This window comes from Monodelphis domestica, chromosome 5, assembly GCF_027887165.1.
Source record: "Monodelphis domestica isolate mMonDom1 chromosome 5, mMonDom1.pri, whole genome shotgun sequence".
In the NCBI taxonomy this organism is placed as follows: Eukaryota; Metazoa; Chordata; class Mammalia; order Didelphimorphia; family Didelphidae; genus Monodelphis; species Monodelphis domestica.
Genome location: NC_077231.1, coordinates 95,787,499 through 95,806,231, shown reverse-complemented (window position 1 = coordinate 95,806,231; position 18,733 = coordinate 95,787,499). Strand labels below are relative to the sequence as shown.

Genomic DNA, 18,733 nt, shown 5'->3' with positions numbered 1-18,733 from the left:
GTCTTTTGTGATTTAGGGAGGGCTTTTGGGGGGAAGTGGCTAGATGTTTTTATTTTAGGGAGGTTTTGATGAAAAGTTGGGGAACACTAATAATTTCTCTGAGCCCCTAATTAGAAGAAATCACAAGATTTCATCAGAAGTTTAATCCTCTGCTTTACTTTACATCAATATCTCTAATTCCTTGCCTCTTTTAGTTAAGGCAAAATTTGGTTTATGAGAAACATTTCAGTAACAAAGCAAACTATTAAATGTCATTGTCTCTTGAGAGGCATTGGGAGGTAAAATGTGGAAGAACAGACTTCTTAGTTTTTAGAATGCCTCTTATTTGTTTAGCAGGTAGGTACCAGTGTTAGCATCATCTTGAGACTTCTGGTCAGCCTAATCTAGTGACCTTTCTCTATATCTCCTTGCCTTGGCATAGCTCAGTTATGCCTTTCTCTTTCTGCTTTTTCAATTCTCACTAGCTCAGTTCTGGAAGTCACCACTCCTTTCTCTCCACTGCCACAGGATTCCTCTCTGATTCTGAAATACTCACTTATTATACAAATTCCTCAGGGAATGGCTGAGCCCCTTAGCCATTGTCTTTGGCTGATCCAAAGATCTCTGGTGGCCTTGTTTCCAGAAAGTTCTGGTTGACTAATTTCAGTCAAGAGTGTCCTTTGCTAACAAAAATAATTACTTTCAAGTAGGAGAGGGCAATCAATGAAGCATCCCCACAATACTAGAAAGGCAAAAAGGAGATTAGCTATACTAGGGAAAAGAGGAGACTCAAAAAATAAATAAAACCACCACCTGAGTTTTGTGGGGTGGTGATTTGATGCCTGAAAGGAAACAAAACTGCTCATCTTTTACTTCTTTTGGTTTGGTTTTGGGTTTTTTTTAAGTAGGTGGACTATTCGGTCCCTGAGGTCTCCTTCCACCCTAAGATTCTGTGATCTGGTAACCTTCATGTCCCAGACTAATGCATGGCTATCCTCTAAGACATTATGGCATGATAGTAAACCCCAAGATCTGAGGCAGAGTGCATGGACATTACTAGTTGACAAAATGATAGGATAGAGACAGCTAGGTGGCTCAGTGGGTAGAATTCAAGATCTGGAGTCAGGAGGACCTGAGTTCAAATATGGTCTCAGACACTTTCCAGCTGTGTGACTCTGTGCAAGTCACTTAATCCTAATTATCTAGCCCTTATTGATCTTCTGCCTTAGAACCAATATTTAATATTGTATATATATATATATATTTTATAGTATAGATTTAAAAAAATAATTGGGTGGCAAAGAAGCTAATGGAAGCAAAGTCTGCATGAACAAGCATTCAGAAGAACTGAAAGTATGATAATGCAATCCTATGCCCAGTTCTAGCCAATGGAGTTCCAGACCTAAGTGATGACTGGTGTAATACATTGGATAGAATAGCAAACTTGGAATGAAAGAACCTGGTTCAAATCCAGGTTCTGAAATTACCTGTGTGACCAGGAACAAGTCAATTAATCCTTCTTGGCCTCATTTACCTCTTCTGTGAGACTTATGATCAACATAATGACCATCTTTGAGTCTAGAGGACCTAGACTCAAAGAGCATGCTTTATATATCTTATGCTTGACTCTGCAGATTTATTATTATTAATTTTGTGGGGTTTTTAATAGGTAGTAGAGGTGAGGAAAGAAAATAAATTTCTATTAATTAGAAATTTAATTTTTAAATGTGAGGGTTAGCTTAGAGGAGGTCTACAGTGCAATCTAGCCATAAATCTATTATTTGGTAATCTCATATTTATAAGGTAATCAGCCCCAGGTCTTTAATCAGTGTTTGATAGTTTTGGCAGACAACAATTTAGGCAGAATGTCTTTAGACAGACATATCTTATTAATCAGGTTTTATAGCTTTCTGGAAAACTCCTAAAAGGCATCCAACTTCTCTGCCCTAGTCCTGCTGTTCACTGAGCTATCTCTATCTTCCCATCTGGAATCTAGCCTCCTGAGTGGCAATTGTAGTAGATAGATAAAAGTGTGATACAATGAAAAAAATTGATGGATTGATTTCTTATTGCAGAACTTGGGTTCAAATTCTGTCTTTGACAGATACTGGCAGTGTTGTTGTTGGCAATTCATTCTAAGCCTTGGTACCCTTATCTGTAAAATGGGTAGAATTATCATCTGCATCATATACTTGTTATAGGTATTAAAAACAACACTATATGAAAAGAATTTTTGTAAACATTAATGTACTGTAGGAAATTGAATAACAAATACAATTGTTGTTGTTAATTATTCTAGAGACTATGATCCTTCAGCTCTTAAACTAGGCCATTATAACCTTTATAATATATATAATATAACATTATAATTTTTTTTAGTATATAATAGTCTCATGTGAGCTTGGGCAAAACAAGATTAGTTTCCCTGAATGTCAGGACACTGAGTCTAATCCTATCATCTGCCTGCAATAACAGACAGTTGTTTCCATCTTTAAATTGCACTTTATTGATACCTTTTGTTTTTACAATGTGGTCATTTGCTAATTCCATGAACCACCCCTACCCAGCAAATCATCCATTGTAACAAAGAATCAGAAAGAAATGAGAAGTGAGAAAGAAATGAGAAACACAGCTATTCAGCAAAACCAGGCAACCCAGCAACCGAGTCTGCCAGTACACATATCCTTCCACATCCATTTCCCCCCACCATTACAAAGAAGGGGAAATAGTGCATTTACTCCTCTCTTCTTTGGGGCCAAGTTGTAGCACTATCATATAGTGTGTGGTGTCCATGTTTTTGTTCTTACTATTTGTGTTGTGGTCATTGTGCATATTGTGTTCCTAGTTCTGCTTACTTCACATTGCATCAGTTCATGTAATTCTTCCAGTGCTTTTCAGATTATTTCATAGTCATCATTTCTTATCCCTCATTTTGTTTGGCCAGTTTCCAACTGATGTGCATTGACTTTGTTCTTTGTATCACCAAAATGACTGACCTGTATTTCTGTCTTTTACCTCAGCCAGCTGTTTTTAATGACCCCCCCCAAAAAAGTGAGAGGCAATCCAAGCAGCAGGCTGCCTCAGCATCAGATCATCTCTTTAATGCTGGTGCTCTGTACTTGATCTCATACCTACCTTGTCCCTTCTTCTCCAGGTCTTAAAGGTTTCCCAGTAATGGTATTGTTCTAACTGATATTGACTACTTCCTTTCTCTGTATTTTAAGCTTCAATATGTTATCTGTCTGCCTTAATTATTTACCTCTTGTTTTTTTTCCTGGATGGTCATGAGAATCATAGGATCATAGATTAAAGATGGAAGGGACCTTGGAGACTATCATAGGCCCCTTTGGCAGTCTGCCAAAACCTATGGATCCCTTTTCAGAATCATGTTTTTAAATGCACAAAATAAAATATGCCTGATATTTAGGAGACTCTATTGAAAAGTACCAAATATTTACCAAAACCATATTTCTTAGACCCTGTTCTTAAAAAATCCCTGATACAGTACATCTCCCTCATTTTATAGATGAGGAAACTAAGGCTTGGAAGTATTTACAGCCTATAATTGTCAGAATAGGCAGAATATGAACCTCAAATGGCTCTGAATTTTTTGAGCATTTTGTGAACAGGTAAAGCACTATACACATATCAGCTTTTATGACCTAGCTTTTGTTACCTCTGTTCTCTTGGTTTTTGTTGACTTACCTGGTCTGATCCAAGACTTGAGAACAGAGTATTCTTGGCACATAACTAATATCAAGGGGCTGTTTCAACTGAAGATCTTTCCTTGTTGAAAGAAAGGCTCAGAGGAGACATGAGAGCTGCCTTAAAGTATTTGAAAAGCTCTCTGTCTTGAGGAAGAGGGTTTACTCTCACTCTGCTGGCCCCAGAGGTCAGAATTAAGAGTATAGGTGTGGGGAGTCAAGTTGCAAAGAGAACAACTTAAACTTAATTATGGAGTGAGTTTCCTAATAATGACCCATGTCCAAAAAGCAAACAAACAAAAAGTGAAAAGAGAACTCAGTCTTGGCTGACTTGGGCTGCTGGCCAAGAATCCTCCCTCCCACCCCCAGACAATTACTCTGTGGTCTTTCCTGACTCTAGAGCAAGATAAGGTAGAAAGCTCCTTGAGGAACACTGAAGGGAGCTTTCTAACCCAACAGTCTAAGCACACACTTTTTTAATAACATGAAATTCCACACTGCATAGCAACTAAATCAAATACCCAGATAGGGAGTGCTGGATTTGTGTTTTCTAGCTGTTATCTTGGTCAAGATGCTTCCTCTCATTAATCCTTAGTTTCCTCATTTATAAAATAAAGAAGTTAGATTAGATCAATTCAAAATTCCCTTCCAACTCTAAAATCTATGATCCTTTACTGGGTAAAACAGTATATATGAAAAAATCTGAGAGTCCTAGTGAGTTGCATACTAAATGTCAATATTGTGATGCAGCTGCTGGAAAATGATGATGATGATGATGATGATGATGATGATGATGATGATGATGATGATGATAATGATGATAATGATGATAGTGATGGTGATGATGATGATGGTGGTGGTGGTGGTGGTAAATAATAATAATGTAACTGTTCTCCATTAAGAAAGATGTTGTATCCAAAACTAGTTTGTTGATATTGCTACTACCTTAAGCCATGTTCAGGCAACATATGGAATGTTTTGTCCAATTCTGTTTCCTATTCTCCAGAAGGAGAACAAACAAAACTATATAGAGACCATATGTGTATGATGATCAGCTGGGGATTTTTAACCTGGGGAAGAAAAGACTTGGGGATGGAGAGAATGAGCTAGAGCTCTTTTTACATATTTGAAAGATTGTCATGTGAGGGGTAAAGACTTGTCCTGCTTGGTCCTAGAGAGCTAAACTACAAGTTATGAGTAGAAGATAAGGGAGATAGAATTTGGTTTGATAGAAGGAAAAACACAACTTCTAAACAAAAAAAAACTATCTAAAAGTGGACTTGACTGCCTTTATAGGTAGTGAGCTCTACATCTCTGTATAGTCTCAGTAAGAAAACACAATTATAACTGCCCCGCACCACCCCATCAAATATATTCCATCAGGGATTCAGATAAATCCAGCTCTTAAATCTATTCCCTCTGTGCCCTGGGGAAAGTTACTTTATCAGCCTCAGCCTCAGTTACTTCCTCTGTAAATAAAAGGATTGAACTAGATGACCTTCTGATGCCCTTCTGGCTGGCACTAGAATCCTGTCATTCTATGACCTCTGGCTTTCCTTCCATCTCAGAGATTCAGTGTTTCAAAGACCCAGCATCACAGCTGATCATTTTTTCCATTTTGGGGAGTCTTTTGAAGTCATTAGTCAAGGTTCCCTAGGGTCATCATAATCTCTTGCCTGCATGGGCTACCCCACTGCAGGTGTGATTTCCCACTCTCTCTTAACATCAATGGGGCAGCTGTACTAGTCCTAACGAGAGTCATCAATCATCCCAACTCCAGCCCTAAGGCCTTGAAAATTAAAACCCATAAATCTGGGCCCCAGCTGCCAGGGAAAACAGACCTTGGCTATTGCTTTGTAGCAATGATGTTAATGCTTCAACTAAACCCCTGGAATCTGTGTTTTGGGGATTCTCTTAACTCCACTCAAAAGAAAGAAGTGCAGCCTGGGAAGTTTATGTAAATTAGCTTCCCCAAAATGGTCAAAGTCTTGAAAGGTATCAGCTGTGCTAGGAGGTCCTAGGGCTAGTCAGCTTTCCTTTCCTTTGGTATGGTATTCCCATTCATCATTTGGGATTGGTAAAAAAATAAAGTTAGCTTGGATCTTTGGGGGGGAATGGATTGAAGAGACAGAGATTCTAATCCTAGCTCTGCTAATTTATAGCTATGTGAGTATGGGGAACTCACTTCCCCTCTCTTCATCAATTTATTGATCTGAAACAGTGTCTGGCACCCCATAGACATTTAATATGTTTGTTGATTGATTAAAATGATAGGACCAGGACCTTGGATAATTTCTCAAATCTCTTCCTCCCCCAAAGAGGCTAAATTCTCTTTGACTAGATGATTCTCTGTCAAGAATACTAAAGTATGCATTCCAACACTGGGAGGGAGGTGGTGCCCAGTGAACTCAAAGGCTCTTCCCACTTCTCTTATTTGTATGGTGAATTTTGACATGCAATGCTCTGTCTCATCCATTCTTTCCATAGAATGTAAGCTCCTTGAGGGCAGGGACTGTCTCAATTTTGTATTTTTTTTTATTCATCACCAAACACAGTGCCTGACAGAGAATAGATGACTACAAAATGTGCGTTGATGGATCTCCAATGCCTAGTACAGTGCCTGGCACATAGGAGCTTCATAAATGTGTGTTGATTTATTTATTGATCTCCAATGCCTAGCACTGTGCCTGGCAATAAGAGCTTCATAAAGGTGTGTTGAGTGATTTGTTGATCTCCAACGCCTAGCACAGAGTCTAGCATAGCATAGGTAGTAACGAATGTGTCAATTGATGTATTGATGTTCAATGCCTAGCCCGGTGCCTGGCACATAGGAGTTTCATAAATGTATTTTCATTAATTTATTGATCTCCAATGCCTAGCACAGTGCCTGGCACATAGTGAGTACTTAATGACCACGTGTTGAATTATTTCATTTAATCATCCTAATGTACCTGTAAGATTATGTTAACCTGGGGGAAAAAAGATTGGGGGGGGTAGATGAGAGGTCTCTTAGAGATCTTCAGTGATGGGGAATCCTCTTTGTAATCCGACAGCTCATTGCATTTCTAGAGAGACACTTGTCCTACCCATGCCTAGGATGTACTTGCTCTCTCCCTCACTTCATGGAGTCTCTCCCTTTATGATGTAACTAAAGTGTCATCTTCTGTATGAAACTTTTACTGATTCCTTCTACTGTTTATGTCCTCCCTCCCAAACTGCTTTGTATTTAAAGACTTTGGATATATTGGCATTTGTTCACTTTATCTGTATTCTGTATTTTTATTTATAAATATATCTTTGTATGGACTTGTCTCTCTGATTAGACTGTAAGCTCTTTGTGAGTAGGGATTGTATTATTCTTTGTACTTGTATCCCCAGTGCCTGTCATAGTAGGCATTTAATAAATGCTGCTTGGTTGATGATTGATTAGGCTTGTCTTTGAGCACTTGTACAGCACTTTGGGGGAATGTCATATGCTACATGCTTCAGCTGGCTGATGCCCACCATTGCCTCCCATAATTCTCTTTTGTTTGTTTTAAATAAGTTTATATTGATGTCTTCTGTGTTGTTTTAACATCAAAATTTCCCTGAGTATCATTTACCCCGCCCACAACCATCCCATAAAACAAATAATATTTTTAGACAGAAAAGGGGGGAGGATAATCAGTATAACTGTTTTAACATATCAAAAAAAGCCTAAAAGTATGTGCAGTATATAGCATTTTTGAACCTCCCGCCTCTGCAAAGGATTGGTGGGTGGACTATCTTCTTATATCTCGTCTAAATCATATTTAGTCTTTATAATTTTGTAGCATTAGGTTTCAATATTTTGGAAGTGACTTCCATGTATGTTGTTTTCAATATGCCTCTTCTTTTCTTGGCTTTATTTATATCACTATGCATCCGTTCATGTAGACCTTTCCATGTTTCTCTTATTCATTACGTTATTTCTTATAGATTAGACATATTCCATCACATTCATGTAGTACCATTTGTTTTACCATTACTCAGTGAATACCTACTTTGCCTCCAATTCTTTGCTAGCACAGAAAGTGCTGCTATAAGTATATGTGTACATTGAGACTTTCTTCTTATTATTATTGACTTCCTTGCAGTATAAGCCCAGTAATGGAGTCTCTGATTCAAAGAGTATAGACATTTTTTAAACCCTAACCTTCCATTTAAAAATCGATACTGTGTATTGGTTCTGAGGCAGAAGACAGGTAAAGACTAGATAATGGGGGTTAAATGACCAGAGTCACAAAGCTAGGAAGAGTCTGAGGCCAAATTTGAACTTAAAGCCTTCTGTCTCTAGGCTTGTCTCAATCCACTGAGCTCCCTAGTTGCCCCTTTGTACAGACAATTTTATCTATTTTTTGGTCTGATTCTGAATTGCTTTCCAAAATAGTTGTTCATTTCATAGCTCTACCAACAATGCATTAGTGTACCTATCATTCCATAATCCTCCTAATGTTGACTGTTACCATTTTTGTCACCTTCCTCAATTTTTAGTGTGAAGTGAAACATCACAGTTGTTTTGGTTTGCATCTCTCTTAATATTAGTGATTTGGAGCACTTTTTCATGTGGTGGTGAATATTTTGCAAATTTTTTGAGGACTATTTTTCATATCTTTTGACCATCTGTCTATTGGAGAATGAGTACTGCTCTTATATTATCTGTTTACATCTAAGATACTAAACCCTTACCAGATATATTTGATACAAAATCACTGGGCTTTTTCCCTATTTGATCACTCCCCTTCTTCTGCTGGGTGCATTCATTTTGTCTGGACAGAAGCATTTCAGTTCCCTATTCTCTAAACATCTTAAAGGAAATTCAAATAAGTCCATTTCCTGGCCTGTTGTCAAAGAGAGGACTCAGAACAGCTGGCTCAGTAGTATTAAGTTATTTGAAAAGAGCAACTACACAGATATTAAGGAGATATGGTCACTGACTAATCAAGGCTCAGCTGTTAATGTAAAGAACATCTGGAGTTTAACCATTCTGCTCAACATATTAGAACATTCCAGCTAGCTAGACTCCCAGTCTAAACTGGAGGACATGGGTATCATCTGCAAAGTAAGTAGCCAGAAAAGCAGTTCCTGTGAAAAAAGAACATTCATCTGCTTTCAAACTTTCTCTTATCTGTGCTGGTTCTTTCCCTCTCCTTCCCTTCAATCTCTTTTCCTCTTCTTTCCGCTTTCTTCCTCAATCGATCTCTCTCCATTTTCCTCTTTATTCTTCCTTTCTCTTTATATTGTTGTCTTTCTTTCCTCTTAGTATTTCTCTCTCTTTTCTCTTTCTTCCCTTTGTCATCCCTCTTCTCTTCCTCTCCCCTTCTCTCCTCTTTTTTCTCTTCTCCTTTTTCTTTCTTCCTTCCTCCCTTTCTCTCTCCCTACTTTGTCTCTTTTCTTCTCCTTCCCTTCTTTCTCCCATTTTCTCTCTTTTCTCCTTTTTCTCTCTCCTTTCTTCCCTTTTTTTCATTCTCCCCCATGTATCTCTCTTCCTACTTCTGTTCCTTCCTCTCCCCCCCTCTTTCCTCCACTTTCTTTCTCTTTCCCTTTATCTGACTTTATTCTCAATGCTCTAGAAATATCTCTATGGCTATCACTTACAGGGCAGGTCCTGATCTACCCTAGTAGAGCTTATTGCTCACCTGAAACTCTCTATCCTGATGAAACCACAGAGTCTATAACAACATCTCATTAATGGAGAACTCTAAGATTTACAAAGTGCTTTCTTCTCAATGGACTTATGAGTTAAGGAATTCAATGATCATTATCTTCATAATATAGATAAAGAGATTGATACTTAGAAATGTATAATGATAACTAGCATTTGTATTGTGCTTTAATCTTTGCTTGGTAGTTTAAATATGTTATCTCATTTGATCCTCACAACTTTGGGAGATGGATGTTATTATTATCCCCATTTTTCAGATGAGAAAACTAAAACAAACAAGGGTCAAGTGACTTGATCAGAATCTAAGTGACTTGCTGATAAGTATCTAAGGCTGGATTTGAACTCAGGCCCTCTTGGTTCAGGACTTCATTGTGCCCCCAGCTGCCTCTAGCCCAGTACCAGGATGGGTGTGAATTTGGGAAATGGTATGAAATTTGGAATTTCACTTGTTAGAAAGAAGTTGTGGAAACAGTTATGTATAGTAAAAACTCCAAACAGAAGCTTCAGCAAGGTAGTGAACAATCAAATTCATTGAGGGACAATACAATTTCTTAGACATCCTGCTGGATTTGGAATCTCGAAACCATGGCTCAAATCCCACCTCTGATGGCTACTGACAATAGGAGCATGGACAAGCTATCTCAGTTCTCTGAACCTCAGTCTCCTTGTCTGCAAAATGGAGCTGATGATGCTAATGCTTCCTCCTTTACATTGGTGGCATAAGGGGAAAAAACCTGTAGCCCTAGAGTATTAATAATAGTCATAATAATTATGAGTTAGCTAGTATTTTATAGTACTTTAAGACTTGCAAAGCACTTTACAAATATCCTATTTCATCCTCACAACAACCAAAGGCACTTTTATTTTCCCTACTTAACAAAAGGGAAAACCAAGGTTTAGAGAGGTCAAGTGACTTACAGGTTCACACAACTAGTAAGTGCCTAGGGTAGAATTTGAACTGGGATCTTCTTAACTCCAGATCTGTCACTCTACACACTGCACCCTATCATTGCCAATAGAATCATATACTCAGAGCTTGCAGATACTTGAGAAGTCATTAAATCTAGTCCAACATTTTACAGATGAGGGAACTGAGACCTAAAGAGGTGAGAGGACTTACATAAGGTCACACAAGCATTAAGAGACAGAGGTAGGATTTGAACCCAGGTCCTTTGACTCTAAATACTGTGCTCTTTCCTCTAAAAACAGCTATCACATATTCTTCCCTCTCCAGGCCAAATGCTCCCAGCTTCTTCAAATTCTAGGTCAAAAGTACATGGCTTCAATGCTGCCTTCTTTCCAGAAAACTCTTGAATGTCTGTTCCCATGGTAATATGTCTTACTTAGAACCTTTAACCCAATCTCCCTGGAATTGGTGATGACTTACTGCATTTATATAGATAGATGATGAATACATAGATGGACAGATGAAATCCTAGGGGATGGATGGATAGGTAAATAGATAGGCAAATAGATAATGGATAGATAGATAGATAGATAGATAGACAGACAGACAGACAGATAGATAGATATGGATGGATGATTGGTAGAGGTAGATGATAGATAGTTTGGTAGATAGATAGATGATGGATAGATGAACAGATAGTTACCTAGAAGATGAATGGATAGGTAGGTAGATAGGAAATTAGATTATGGATGGATGATTGGTAGAGATGGATAGATGCTAGGTAGGTAGATAGACAGATAAGGTACCTAGACAGGTAGACAGATCAGCAGTTTGATGGACAGAGAGGTACAGAGAGAGAGAAAATAGGTAGATGGTAAAGATAGATGCTAGGTAGGTAGATAGACGATGAATAGATGGACAGAGAGGTACCTAAATGATGTATTAACAGATAGGTAGATAAATAGATGGTGGGCAGATGGGTAGGTAGATAGATAACTTGTTAACCATCTAACCATTTGTTAGGCACTGTACTATAAACACAAGCAAGTAAGGCAGTCTCCACCTCAAGAAGTATATTTTAACGGAAAATACAATATATAAAGAGGAATTGGAAAACAAAGAGGGGTACTGAGACAGGCAGAATTTAGAGATGGTCAAGAAGTGGGAAGTAGAGACCTGGATTTGGCAGGATAGGTGAAAGCTCTCCCAATCAGAGACCAGAGTGGTTCCAACAGCAGAGTCCAACTTTCCTTTGATTTTACCATATAATTTTGAGAAACCCAAGAAGTCCCTCATCTAGCATATGTTGTTTCTTCCATTAGAATCGAAGCTCCTTGAGGTCAGGGAGTGTCTTCCTTGCTTCCTTGCTTGTATCCCTGGCAATTAGCATTATTCCTGGCATATAGGAAATTCCTAATAAATTTTAGATGCTATAATGTATAACATTTGTTATTTGACATAAACACAGATATATGCCCTCTATATGGTTTCCTTCTTTCCTTCTAGAATTATCTCCTGTTTTCTCTGTGTTCTCTCTTGCATATCTTAGAAGGGGAAGCAAACTTTTTCCCTTCTTGAACTTTGAAACTGATGTTCCTTGAGGGCAAGGTCTTTTTCTTTGCATCCTCTCATATCCAGCATAGGACCTGGTACATATTAGGAAATTCATGTTTGTTGGTTGTTTGGCAGCTACTGAAGACACTCTAAAAGTTCATGGGATGGACACTGGCAGTCCTATGACTCACCCAGAAACTGCTAAACTCACTCCCATCTTCCTCCAAGTCCAAGGGAAGAGGCAGGATTCTCCTGGAGATTATTTAGAATTACAGAACCTGGAAGCCAAACCTTCAACTCCATACATTATTCTGTAGTCATGTGTCATTATGGGGAGGGCACTCTATCTGGAATCATATATAAAACCTGGGTTCAAATCCTAGCCAAACTATAATCAAGGTGGAACAAATAAGGCTTTGCCCCAAGCAAGTGTCTTTTTTTTTTTTTTGGACCCAACCTGTGATTTTCCCTGGTTTGTAGAACCCGTTTCATGTAAGGAAACACCCTATACCAGTGTAGCTCAGCACATGCTCTGTGACTTGGTGGGTAGAGTTGCCAAACTGACCTTAGAGACATTGAGAGAGCAGATACTTGTCTCAGCTCTAGAGAGAGATGGAGGAGAATTAGGAACTGTAGCATACCAAGGTTGATCTACCCCTCTGGTACAGTCTGTGGCAATCAGAATCAGGGACTCACTTCTCTCTTTGCATCCCCAGGGCTTCATTGCACATGGATGGTGCTTAATAAATATTTGTTGATTGATGTCTTTTTTCTAGGGTCTTTGCCTCCAACCCTCTGGGCACCTCCCACCTAAGCAGAGGCTGAGGAGGAGGATCCAGGTACCTGGGCAGAGGGGAAGGAGGGTTGGGGTGGAGGAAGCATGGGGTTATTCTGTTCCCTATGAGCAGACTCCAAACTAGCCTCTTCTAACTGGGACTTCTCCATGGGTGCCAAAGAGATTCAGATGCCCATGAGGGTCTGTTTCTTGCCCCTTAATCCAAATTCAGAAATTCTTTATTATAATGGGAGTTTTGGTTCTCCTGAGGAAACAGCCTTTACCCGGAAAGCGGGGGAAATGGTCTTGGATTTGGAATTAAGGGGCTGGTTTCAAGTTCTGAAATTACCAATGTCACTTAAGCAAGTCTCTTAATTAGCTAAATTTAATTAGTTAAAGTTAATTTCTCAAGACTTTGGTTTCCTCATGCATGAAATAAGGATGGACCAGATAGCCTCCAGGGTCCCTTTCAGTTCTTGATCTGTGTTCTCTATGGCTTGTCACTTTGAGTAAGCCACTAAGCCTCTCTTTGGACTTGTCTCCCCATATATAAAATGAAGAGGTTGGACTAGATGGTCTCAGAGGCCCTTTTTTGACTTTAGGACTTTGACTTCTTTGGCTTGGAGCAAGTCACTAAAACATCCAGGACTCAGTTTCCCCATCTGTAAAATGGGAGGATTTCCCTAGAGGCATCTCTGAAGCCCCTTCCATCTCTAAAGCTACAACCCCAAAGACCTGTGTGACCTTGGGTAACATTTCACTTCTCTCAGCCTCAGTTTCTCTATCTATAAAATGAAGAGGTTGGACAATGAAGTTGGGCTTCTGAAGTCCCTTGGTCAAAGAAAAAAACCCTTTCGCCAAATTTGTCAAGAATGAGCCTTTGATGCAATACTAAAGGGAAGAGAGACCTCAGACCAAAATTCAGAATGGACCTTCTCTCCCCCAAAACTAAAATTTATGGAGAGATTAAAAAAAATATCCATTAATACCTTTAACAGTTTTTAGAGAAAAAAAAAGCAGAAACAACAAAGAAAAAGGGGGCACCAAAGAGGAGGCAACTGCTGTTAATGTCTTTGAGTAGTTGACTTTCATGCTGATAAGCCTACTTCATAGTTGCAGTGAAAAAATGGAGCATTCCAAATTTAAAATAACATTTCCAGTTCTTAGGATCATTCTACTGCTTTCTCAAGGTGAATCAATGCTCAACTAAGATTGAGAACTTTTAAAATCTCTGTATCAATTTCCCATTTGGAGGATTATTATAACATATATCCTTAAAATATTCATAGCTAGGAACTCAAAGCCTATCTGTATAAGACTCTCCTCAGTGGTATAGACTGATACTCAATACTCCATGCCTTCATGAGGGGCAGAGTTCGTGAGACCTTGAAAAAGGACAGAGCTTGGTCTTCGGGCTTCCAGCTGCAAGAGAGAGAAGATACTCGGTTCCAGATTCTCTTCAGAGAGGTCCCTGAAGGGAAAGACTGGGAAGAAGCTAACAGGTAGAGGAACCTGTACCTCAATCATGTCCCCGTCCCCAATTTGCCTCCCTAGAAGCTTCAGGGAATTTCACATTAGGTGAGATCTAGGACTCTCTTTCTTGGTTCAGCATATCTTGCTCCCAAACGAAGAGCTCATTCACTGTTTGGTATAGTCTCATCTGTGTACCTTCTCTAAGTTCTGTTTCCTACCAGCTTGGCTAACTGGGTTTTCCCCCCTATTTTCTCTGTGTGGTCTTTGTGCAACTGGTATTTGATGGGAAGAGAGTCAAGCCTTAGATATCTACCCTGGAGCATTCCTTCCCTGATAAGAGATAGTTGTTAGGAGTGCAGCTTGAACCCCATAATTATTTCCACACACCTCCCAGGTGTTGGTAAGCTAGAGCCCACCCCTCTTTTTGTACTTTAAGCTAAAAATTCTTTCTAAATACAAAAATCTTTATTTGGAAATGTAAAAACTATTCTTGGAGTGGTACAAAAATGAGGAGTGAAGTTTGCCAACCCATACCATAGATGAACAATATTGGGATGGAGGGACGGGTAGGTATAATTATACCCCGGAACCTTATCTCTCTGAGAAGAAGAGAATGACCAGCTTGGTGGCTCCAAATTCATCCTTTCCTTCTGGCAGGGAATCAAAGTCTCCCTTAAAGAAAGGCAGGCAAAGAAGCTTCAGTTCCTGCCTCCCAGTGAGCCTCATCCAGACAGACCCATGTGGACACACAGATCTTCATATGAAACACACACACCCTACAGAGTGAATAGGTGGGAGGGTTCAAATTCATTTTTCTCCTTATTATAATCCTAACCTCATGTTTTAAGAGGATGGAGATATTCCTACAGAGGAGCAAGATAAGAAAATCATAACAAGAGCTTAGTTTTTAGAGAGATTTAAGATTTATTAAGTGCTCTATTATTTTCCCTGTTTTGCAAATGAGTCAACTTAGGCTGAGAGATAATGTGACTTGTCCAGAACCACACAGCCAGTAAATATTTAAAGCCAGTTTCAATCTCAGATCTTCCTGACCTACAGTCCAGTGCTCTAAGCCAAAGAGCAAGGATATGGCAATTGGAAGAACTGATGAGCCAGGTGAGGAATTTTCAGTATAAACAATAGGGTTCTTTATCCCTATACCCTTGGCACAGCAGGCTCAGGGATCTTTGGGGATCCCAACAATGCAATTCACCATAAAAGGTTGCCAATCTACCTGCTTTGGTTAGGGAACTCTGCTGATAGATGAAGAAGAGGGACATGCTTAAAACAATATTAAAAGTGGTCAATCAAATCTGAACCTGAAAATCATAGACTGACCTATTATAGCTATGATGGGACAAATTTGCCTCAGCTCTGTTTGATTTCAGGTAATTGTCATAAATACCTTTTGGAATGGCCAGTTCATGCAGCAGAAGTCCACATCATTCAAAGGAAATCATAGCCAAGCCCATGATCTAACAGGTGAGAAATTTTCCCATTCAGAAGCAATTTATTATGATGGAGAAACTGAGTTAGGATGCTCCTGTCATTACCTTTGTAAGATTCTCAACCTTTCTTTGCTGACGGATAGACATCCATCTGGCTGGCTATAATATTTGGACATACATAAGACAGTAATCCTTATGGCAGCATTTTCCTTTTAATGGTAGACTACTGGGGGGCAGCTAGGTGTTTCAGTGGATTGAGAGTCAGACCTAGACATGGGAGGTCCTGGGTTCAAATCTGCCTTCAGATAATTCCTACCCAGGTGATCCTGGGCAAGTCACTTAACCTCCACTGTCTAACCCTTAGCACTCTCCCACCTTAGAACCAATACACAGTATTAATTCTAAGACAAAAGGTAAGGATATAAAAATCTTTAAAAACCAGTCAACTAGTGGCTAAATATTTCAAACAGTTTTACCTGGTTCCATGCTCAGAATATCATCAAATTAAAATGACTGTGCCAAGAGGTTCCATGTCAGACAGCAATTTCCACTGGTTACAGCTGAAGGGGATGAGGTGGTAGAGTCCTCTCAAATTAACTGTAATGCCAGTGGCCTCACAATTAATGACAGTTTTTGATAATATTCATCCTGTGTGCCCATTAAGCTCATCCAGGGTCTTTCCTCTAGACAAACAAACACTTGCAATTTCCTCTGCTATTTCTGATTTAATATTATGCTATATTCTAATATAATTGTAAAATTATATTCTAATATAAAGTAATAATCATCCAGAATTAGAAATTAATAAAATAACTAGATCCTGGGATTTTACCCCCAAAGTGAGCGCATGATAATTCACTCAAAGCCAGAGAGACTCTGGTTATGTTTGACCCAGAAGACTTTCTTACAAGACCCCTTAGGGAAGAAGTCTTTTAAACCAGAGTCTCTGGATCCCAAGTTCAACAGCAAAGCTTAAGGCAGGTCTCTGGTGAGTTGCCTTCTTTAGCAGGCTTCAGGACTATCTATCTCCTTGATGATTTGAAGTGGATAAAGAAGCCCTGCAGTTTAAAAAAAAAAAGCCTTTACACATAGTGACACAATTGTTGGTCAACACAAACTTGCCATACTTTAAAAAGCTGGCACAGCGGAGACAGTGCTGGATCTGGAGTCGGGAAAATCTGAGTTCAAATCCAGCCTCTGGTAATAATTAGCTCTTTCACTTTGGGCAAATCACTTAATCTCTGCCTCAGTTTTCTCATCTGTAAAATGTGGATAATATCTCCCAGGATTATTATGAAGATAGAATGAGATATTTGTTAAGTGTTTTGTAAACCTTAAAAAATAATTAAAATATTATCTATTATTATTAGTTATTGTTATGAAACGAAGACATGCAGATGGCCTGATGCTTCACTAAGTTTCCCTGTTTTTCAACACCCCATAGCAAGCAGGAATAGCAAGAAATTCTGATATTTGCCTATCAGTTTATTATTCACATAGATTCTATAGGTTAAATGATAATGAAGAGTTAAATAACTTTCTCTGCAAATCACTTCCGTACCAAACTGTCCTAGAGACATTCTCCTTCTATTTGGCAGAGGACACGGGGATCCGTAGGTCTCAGTGAGACAACTTGAGAACAGTTCTAGCCTTGGGATTCGTAACCTGGGGTCCAAGGATCTCCACAGGACCTCTGGTACATTTCAGGGGGTCCTTGGGAATGATTACATCTTTCTGTCAATATGATTGATTTCCTACTTTGTAATTCTGTGTATTTTATGCATTTCAGAACAGGATTCTGAGAAGGGGTCCATAGGCTTCACCAGACTGACTGCCAAAGGGAGTCCTTGGCACAAAAGAGCTTGAGAACCCCTGCTCTGGCCTCAGGTTAGCATTCTCAAAGGCCTCTGGATGCACGCTTGACACTTCCTCCCTCAGAGAGCTAGCTGGTTGGCTTTGATGATGTAAGGCTTAGAATTTCCATAGCAAGATACCTGAAGAGTCAGGAGGCCACAGCTCCTCAGGTGATGAGGCAAGTCATCCTCGTAGCTGGGGATTTAGTAGGAAGTTGGCAGTGTGAAATAGCCACCCCAGTGGAGTGGTTGATGGGAGGTCAGGAGCAGAGCCTTCGTCTAGCACAGGTGAGGTTTCTTTAATCTACTTGGAGAGGATACATCGGACAGAGTGAGTCAATGGCAGTACAGGACTTCCAAATGAGGGAGGCAATCCCCTTGAGGGCAAATCAGTCTGTCTGAATGTGGGAGAATGGCCACGTAGTCTTGGGTATGGAAAAAGCATTTCCATTCAGATTTCCCAGGGTTATACTGCTGGCAATAACCTGAAGCAGCCACCAGGAAAGGTAAGAAAAGCACAACCATCAGCAGACTTGCAAAGAAAGAAAGTCAGAGTACAGTCATTCCATCCTGGATCATGGCACCTGTTCTTTTTTTGGACTTTTATTTTCCCCAGGGACAGCATCCCAGAACAGAAAAAAAGAGGGAAAGAAAGAAGAATGGTAGGGATAAAAGAGATGCTGGGTGGTTACTTAAAAAAAAAAAACAACCCTTACCTTCCATCTTAGAATAAATGCTATGTATTGGTTCTAAGGCAGAAAAATAGTAAGGGCTAGGCAATGGGGGCTAAGTGACTTGCCCAAGGTCACACAGAAAGGATGTGAGTGGTTATTTCTAAGAAGTGATTAGATCTCATCAAAGCAGGGCTCAGACAGCAACTGCTCTGACATGAAAGAAAATTTCATGGAAAACAAAATTTCAAGGAGGGACTAAAAGAAATGCCCCCCCTCCGAAGGATTCCCAAAGGATGGAATCATTGATAAATGACTGCCAGCATGTACAGAATACCTTAACGCACTTTACCTGTGTTATCTCATTTGATCCTCACATTAACTCTGTGAGGTGAGTACTTATTAGTACCCCTATTTTGCCTGTGGGGTAACTGAGAGTAATATAAATTAAGTGACTTGCCCAAGGCCACTCCCTAGTAAGCATTTGAGGTGGGATTTGAATTCAGTCTTCCTCACTCCAGGATCAGAATTCTGCTTGGCCATTGCCAATTAGCAACCTCTAATTAACGCCAATGAATTTCCTCTATATTAAGGAGCTGTTGCTGCCTCTTAGAAATGACACACCTATATAAAGTAATTGCAAGACTCAACTAGGAGACAGATGCATTATGTCATAAACAGTCAAG

At 39.4% G+C, this 18,733-nt stretch overlaps 1 protein-coding gene and 2 non-coding genes across 4 annotated transcripts in view; all 3 read left to right on the top strand.

The window, feature by feature from the left end:
• SYN3 (synapsin III) overlaps positions 1 to 18,733 on the top strand; it is a 511,134-nt gene that overhangs the window by 19,703 nt on the left and 472,698 nt on the right. The window contains exons 1-3 of one of the 2 annotated variants that reach the window (XM_056798821.1): positions 8,349 to 12,666; positions 15,464 to 15,557; positions 17,313 to 17,410. The exons of the other annotated variant lie outside the window; for it this stretch is intronic. The gene's annotated coding sequence lies outside the window, so the exon portion shown is untranslated. Of the gene's footprint in view, positions 1 to 8,348; positions 12,667 to 15,463; positions 15,558 to 17,312; positions 17,411 to 18,733 lie in introns of those variants that run through there. 2 annotated transcript variants of the gene reach the window in all.
• Positions 6,293 to 6,372, top strand: MIR1542-2 (microRNA mir-1542-2). Its single transcript, NR_034956.1, has one exon. It is a non-coding gene; the product is annotated as a microRNA mir-1542-2 (primary transcript).
• MIR1542-1 (microRNA mir-1542-1) lies at positions 6,497 to 6,568 on the top strand. The gene has a single exon (NR_034955.1). It is a non-coding gene; the product is annotated as a microRNA mir-1542-1 (primary transcript).